A 7,142-nucleotide genomic window follows, 5' to 3' on the forward strand; every position below is an offset into this window, starting at 1 on the left:
ATTTCATATTGTAATTGGAATAAATTACGTGCTAGTAATGTAATTTCGTTTATTTCAATTCCTTTGAAAGGAATTGAAAATGTAATTTTTTTCCAATTCCTTTGAAAGGAATTGAAAATGTAATTGATTTTTTTTCCAATTCCATTCCTCAAAGTAATTTAAAAAGTAATCGAAAAATTTATAAAAAAAAATTTTTTACTGTTGAATTGCAGTAGCTTTGTTAAATTTCCTGCTAGTATTTCATACAAAAAATTATTGCACTTTCACTTAACCCTTGCAAACTTGTTTATTTATCCATCGATTTTCATCGGTAGTAGTGTTTTAACCCGCAAAACTAGCAGAGTTTGGCTAGTCTATACTAATATATATTTTGAAAGGCGTTTTTTTCTGTTCGCAAAGCTCGAGAAAGGCCGTACCGATTTTTTTGAAATTTCGGAATCTACTGCAAGCTTTCCAAGGATGGTTATAGCTAAAAAAAGTTTCGATATAGAAAGGGGGCGTGGCACCTCCCATACAAACCGAATTTTTCAAACTGCATATATTTGTGGTAGAGGACTAGAACTGGGTATGGTGATATCTATATACATATATAAGACCAATTCCATACTCATGGAGAAAAATTTGCATGGTTGAAGAATGGGGCGTGACACCTCCCATATAAACCGAACTTTTCATATTGCATATTTCTGGAAGTGTTCATGGTAGACTTTTCAAAACTCTTTAGTTTGACACCCACATGCCAACATTTCATTTACTTTATCAATTTAACTGAGTTACAATTTCCAAATAGGTGGCAGCCCCCTCAAAAATATTTCCAACAGTTATCTTTCTCAAACCTTTTTAATTTGATACCCATATTGTAATATTTTATTTATTTTATCAATGTAATTTAGTTAAATTTTCAAACAGATGGAAACCCTCCTCAAAAATATTTTCGGCAGTAGCCTTCTTAAAACTCTTTAGTTTGACACCCACATGGCAATATTTCATTTTTTTTAACAATTTGACTGAGTTTAAATTTTCAAATAGGAGGCCACCCTCGTCAAAAATACTTCCAGCAGTTATCTTTCTTAAACCTCTTTAACTTAATACCCATATTGTAATAATTCATTGATTTTAAGTTAATTAAATTTTAAAATAGGTGGCAACCCACCAAATTTTTGCGATATCATTGGTTCTGGTATTATACCGATTAATAAAAAGAATATTATTCAAATCGGTTCAGTCGTTCTCGGGTTTTGATGACCGTGACATACGAACACAACATTTTTATATATATATAGATATACATAGAAGACGTCCAAATTCCACATTGTATATTCGTGAATGAACTTTCAGTTTCTCGATTACTTTTACAATTCCTTTGAGTAATTGGAAAAACTAAAGTACTCTTGCAATTCCAGGTAATGGAATTGAAAACAAATCAATTACATTTTCAATTCCTTTCAAAGGAATTGGAAAAAAAAAATTACATTACTAGCACGTAATTTATTCCAATTACAATATGAAATTCCTTGTAATGGAATTAAAGAAAACCCCAATTACATTTGAAATTACTTCAAGGAATTGAAAAAGTAATCGATTCCTTTGCTGTGGACTGAAGGAATTGATTCCTAATTACAATTCCTTGTAATCTGTAATTGGGAGTAATTTAATTCCTAAAGGAACCATTACGACCCAGCTCTGAGCAATAAGATTAATTTTTCAATTTTTCAATTGAGTAATAAAATAAAAAAGTGCACATAGTCACCCAGTTACATTTGACAAAACTTTGATCGGGTGACATAAGGCCCATGATTATAAAGATGCTGGCCCAATGTAGACTTGCTTTGCTCGCTTTACTGACTTTAGTTTGCTTTGATTTACTTTAAAAGCTTGTTTGGCCAAATGCAGCTTGGAACGATGCCAAAGCAATCAGCTGTGTGGTTGCGAAGTCAAAGTCTGTTCCCTTAGCATTAAGAATTATTACCCACAAAATACAACACAAATAAAAACAAGTAAGAAAGCCTAAGTTCGGGCGGAGCCGAACATTAAATACCCGGCGCAAGTATTAAATATATGTTTTTCACCTTTCCGAAAACTACCGCTACATGGTAATCCGGCGTGGTTTTACCCCTATTTTAAACATCTTCGATAGAACGTTCAGTTAGACATAATGAGATAAACCTATATAGTCATATGTGGGCGATATCACGCCCATTTTCCAAAATTCCAAACAATGTTACTTCTTTTCAAGGGATTTTGAGTAAATTAGCGTCCTTAAATTTCGAAATATTGAAGTTTCAAGCATTTCTGAAATTTACCGTTATATGAAAAGCGGCCGTAACTTTAGTCCGATTTCAATAATTTTCAACCTTTTGCTTTTATGTGGCAAGCACAATGACCATACCGAGTTTGGTACAAATTGGTAGAACGGTTACCGTGATACATATATGTATGTGATCATATGTGCGCCATTTTTTTTATAGTCTTTCCCCAGCTAATTCAATGAATTCGCAATACTTAGAACTAAGGTAAATGTAATAAAATGTAGTAACAGTAACAATGTGTTTATTTGAGATCAGTTAGATAGTAAAAGATAGGAAATAGATACAAAAATTAACGTTTCAATATAAAACATAATGGGATAAGTGCATGGTCAAAACAAAGTTGAAAGTATAAATAAATTCAGCTCTCTGACAACATTTTCTAAGAAAAATTTTTCAAAAAAGTTGAATTATTTAGTTTCGTCTTTGATTCGACTACAAATATGCCCCATTATGTTTTAAATTTAAACAGGTTTACAAATTAAGCATATGATATATCGAAAAGCAAGTAATGTGTCAAATTAAAAACATTAATTAATTGAAAAATCTGCTTTATTTTTATATTAAAAACAAAAAATAAAAATTAAATGAACAGACAGAAATTAAATAAACAGATAGAATAGATACTTCTTAACACATCGTAATCTGTTACAAGAGATAAAATAAATGCTTCATTTAGTCAAAATAAAAGGCTTTGGTCCAGTCTGAATTATCCGCTATGTGGCAAACTGCTCGACTAAAGGAAGTTTTCATTCAAGATTTTAACATCTAAATCACATTCTAAGTTGCTTGTACTCCCTACGCCTATCCATGGACTTCAGATTATTCCAGAGAATTTTGGTTGGCAGATTCACATTAAGTCTGGGCTTATAATATTGTCTTATTGCATTTTTCGCTGCAAAAGTCGCACGATTTCTAGCAAAACGATATGTTTCCCAATTCTCGCACTGAAAATTATTGAAATTTGAACAGAATACAAGTAAATGTAAATAGAACTCAGTACATGTAAGCATCTATTAGACACTTAATACTTAATACTTTGAATCGAAAGTGTTGATTAAAATAAAAAATTAAAATATTTTGGAATTCTGAGTTCTTTTGAGTTCTTTTAAGTTCTGAGTACTTTCTAGTTCTTTACCTATTTAGTACTGAGTACTTTGGAATACACATTATCGAGACTTAAAAAAAAATCGGGTACTGTCGATCCTTTTAAGAATAAAGTTTTGAGTACTTTTGGGTTCGATACTGCCCAACATTAATTGGTACAAAGCTCCCCTTCTCCTTGGGCTATCAAATTAATAGACATTGATCCTCGATGCACTAGTCTTTCCAGACCGTCTGACCAGACAAACATGCGAAAATACATTCAGGGTATTTATCTGAATGCGTTACCACCCGTAACAAACCGGTTTTCCATACAAAATTGAGTAAGTTTAAGAGGTTTACGTGTTACGAGGCTTATACGCGTTTGTATGAATTGCCCTACAAGTCTTTTCAGGCCGTCTGAAACCAGTTATGTACATACCTGTGTACATATACGGTGTACTATGCTTGTGCTATTAAGAGATTTGTCTATGTATGTGTTTCAGACCGAATATCATTAAATCGTTAATAGTACCCGTTAGAGATGAGTTGGAGACTAATTGATCTCCAATTATACCCATAAGGGATGAGTCGAGACTAATTGACCTCTATTAGTGCCCGTATGAGACTAGTTGCGACTAATTAATGTCCAATTGTACCCGATTGAGAGTAATCTCGGAATACTCTCTTTAGAGATTAGTCGCACAATTTTTTGCAGGGAAGTCATACCGAATTTTTCTCAGACGAAAATTTTATCAGCTCATAAAGCAAATTAATGTTGACATATCAAACACGCATCTATTAGCGCTTAGTAACAGTTCGCAAATTCGAACATGAATGCCAGACGCATAAGAAGGAACCAAAGAAAAAATTACAAAAATATTCGTTTGAAATTCCATTATTGTGAAATGAAAACCGATAGTGAGTGACATGTAAACAAAATGTGCTGTTAATGCTAGCTTCACACATACAAACAAACATACAGCTTTACACCTCTATCTAGTTAGGAGCGTTCCTTATCTCCCAGAAATAGTCAGAAAAAGTCCGAAGTAGTCAGGTTTAGTTCAAAAAGCGTTCCTTAACTCGGAAATGACAGCAAAAATGAGAGAGCAACAGTCAGTGAGAGTGACTCTCATCAGTCCGAGTCAGATTTAGTCAGAAGAATTTTTTCTGGCAAAATCCTGAAAAGTGTCAAACTCAACTGAATTTAAATTAACGGAAATTAAAGAATACGCTAAAAGTGAGAATTATCTAAAAAGTTAAAGAAATTAATTGAAATTGGAAGAAGGCAAAAAATAATTCATATAGCAAGTGTTTATTGTGCTTGTGCTTGTGTGAATGTGTTTTGTACATACATTTCTGTTCTTATTTGACGTTAGCTTTGTTGTTGCCATTCTTTGGACTAAAAATTTGGTTTTTGCGTTCCTTTACTTTTCCTGTTATTCTCTTTTAGTGAGCGCATTTTGCTTACGCTCTGGCATTTTGACACTTTTCAGATTTTAGTCCAAAAAGATAAGGAATGAACCTGTTATTGCACTTACATTGGTAATTAAGACCACTTTAGTTACCACCAGGGTCGAATGCCGTGGAATTTCGCGCTCCAAAGTTAAGTAGACACTTATGTATTTATGTCGCGGAACGTGTGGACGATAAGCAGAAATGGTAACAAAAGAAATTAGTATATTTGATATACATATGTACACTGTAGTAGTTCTTGTAGTAAGTAGCAGTTCAGGTGCGATTGTTAATTTCTTTAATGTTCTGAGTAGTCGCGTATTTGCAAGCCGGATAAAACACCTGTAGCATTACACTTAAACCAACCGACAAGACAAAAGTTGTGTTTATCTATAGAAAATATTCTGCGAAAATGTCACAATACCGCACTGCAACAGCTGTTTTATTGCGTGTACATATCTAACCATTCCTTTGGCAGTGGAACGAATTCGCAACACTCTCTCTATTTTGTCCCAATGTTAACGTCACTCGTTGCGTAATCAAAAATGTCAAGAAAGCGAAATGCGATGGTCGCTTTTTTTTAAATTTATATGTACAAATAACTTTAAATAAAAATAATAAAAAGTAGGAACTCGTTTCATTCAACGAGTTTAATCAAGTAAGACGAGCGTGAATTAGTAGCACTTGAAAAATTAACTATGTATATGCAACTTTAACAAACAATTCTTGTTTTATAGTAAATTTGAAGATTCATTATTGACAGTATTATTTTGCGTATAAATAATTCTTTGTTCATACTCGTATAAGGGAGCGTTTTTTTTCTGCTGAGCTATTTTTGTACATACATACATATGTATGTGGCACCAATGGCGAATAAATGCGCATATGCACGTCACCGCCGCTCCCTAAACCAATCTAAGTAGAACCGCACGAGACCCCAAACAAAAAAAAAAAAAAACCGGCACAACAACAACCAGTTATTACACCACAGGCACTAACGACCGACTACTAACCACAAACGCGAACCGATGACTGGTCGCTCGCGCGACTCGAATACAACTGATATTATAAGAAATATTTGAGGTGGATTTTAGCCAATACCATATGCTTGCCTATTCCAATGCACCCAGCAAACAAATGATTGTTGTGCTCTTTTGAGTAAAAGTTACAAGCACTGGAATTTGTGAACTACAAGCACATATACCATACATACGTATAAGAACACACATACACATGTACAGCCACACGAGGCCTTACTTTCATAGGTATGCAAATCTCAGCCTCGTCGATATTTGCACCACCCTATTGAATAGGCATATACAGTATATATCCAGCGACATAAGACGACGAAAAAAATTGCAACTATGACGACGATAATGAAATTCAAAGTAATTTATTGTATGTATGTAGTTAAAAATGCGAAAATTCCACTGTTTCAGTGAAATTATACTTTTCGTTTCTTTAGGTTAGGTTATTCTGGCTGGCTGACCACCCCATATAGTATGTAGAACAATAGGTCCTTAGTGATGCCAGATGGAGATAAAGGTTTAGTTAAGTATAGCCGAAGTACACATCATTTAGGATGTCAACGCTTTTTAAGAATTTCAGTAGTGATTCAACCCCCCAATTGAGGTTACGTCTTCAAGATTATTAAACTATAGAGCTCCTAGATATTTCATCGTGTTTTTGATACAGCATGACAAAGGCAAACGATGTGTTCTGGGGTCTCCCTTGTTCCTGCAAACGATGATCTAAACTGGATTTGTGCCCTGTTTTCCAGCCCACGCATGACTTTAGAGTTTGTACAGGTGTTTAGCGCATTGCATCTCGATATAGCCTGCTTTTTTATCCTCTGATCCATTTCGTTATGAAGATTTTGGAATTTTATTCTCTTGTTCTAGATCCAAGTGGATTCCGCCCTTGGCCGTCTCATCTACAAATTCGTTACCTGTAATGCCCTTGTGACCCGGAACCCAATAAATATGCAAACGCCTATTCCGTTTTCTTCTGTAGTAACCCGAGCGTTATCCCAGTTATAGCGAGATATTGAGCTGTGGCCAGTGTTTCTTTGCTTGAACTCCCATGTTGCAATCAGTTTCCCCGCGGACATAGAAGCAATGTAGATAGGTAGCAGAGTTGGGCAAAATTTATTCGAATGACGAATAACAAATGAATAAATTGTTTTTCTTGTTATTCGTAAATAATAAATAATTTTGTTTATTCAAAAAAAAATTATTCGAATGACGGATGAATTATTTTATTCGTTATTCGAATAATTATTATCTTCATTAATTATTC

At 33.9% G+C, this 7,142-nt stretch overlaps 1 protein-coding gene across 5 annotated transcripts in view; it reads right to left on the reverse strand.

Annotated features, from left to right (window-relative positions):
* The window catches only part of LOC118740354 (probable multidrug resistance-associated protein lethal(2)03659), a 138,556-nt gene that overhangs the window by 22,851 nt on the left and 108,563 nt on the right, over window positions 1-7,142 (reverse strand). Inside the window, exon 1 of one of the 5 annotated variants that reach the window (XM_036471883.1) lies at window positions 5,694-5,887. The exons of 3 other annotated variants lie outside the window; for them this stretch is intronic. The gene's annotated coding sequence lies outside the window, so the exon portion shown is untranslated. Of the gene's footprint in view, window positions 1-4,930; window positions 5,664-5,693; window positions 5,888-7,142 lie in introns of those variants that run through there. One more of the 5 variants, XM_036471874.1, reaches the window with a different exon arrangement.

The sequence above is a fragment of the Rhagoletis pomonella genome, unplaced genomic scaffold (genome assembly GCF_013731165.1).
Source record: "Rhagoletis pomonella isolate Grant_MI unplaced genomic scaffold, Rhpom_1.0 Rhpom_scaffold_00001, whole genome shotgun sequence".
In the NCBI taxonomy this organism is placed as follows: Eukaryota; Metazoa; Arthropoda; class Insecta; order Diptera; family Tephritidae; genus Rhagoletis; species Rhagoletis pomonella.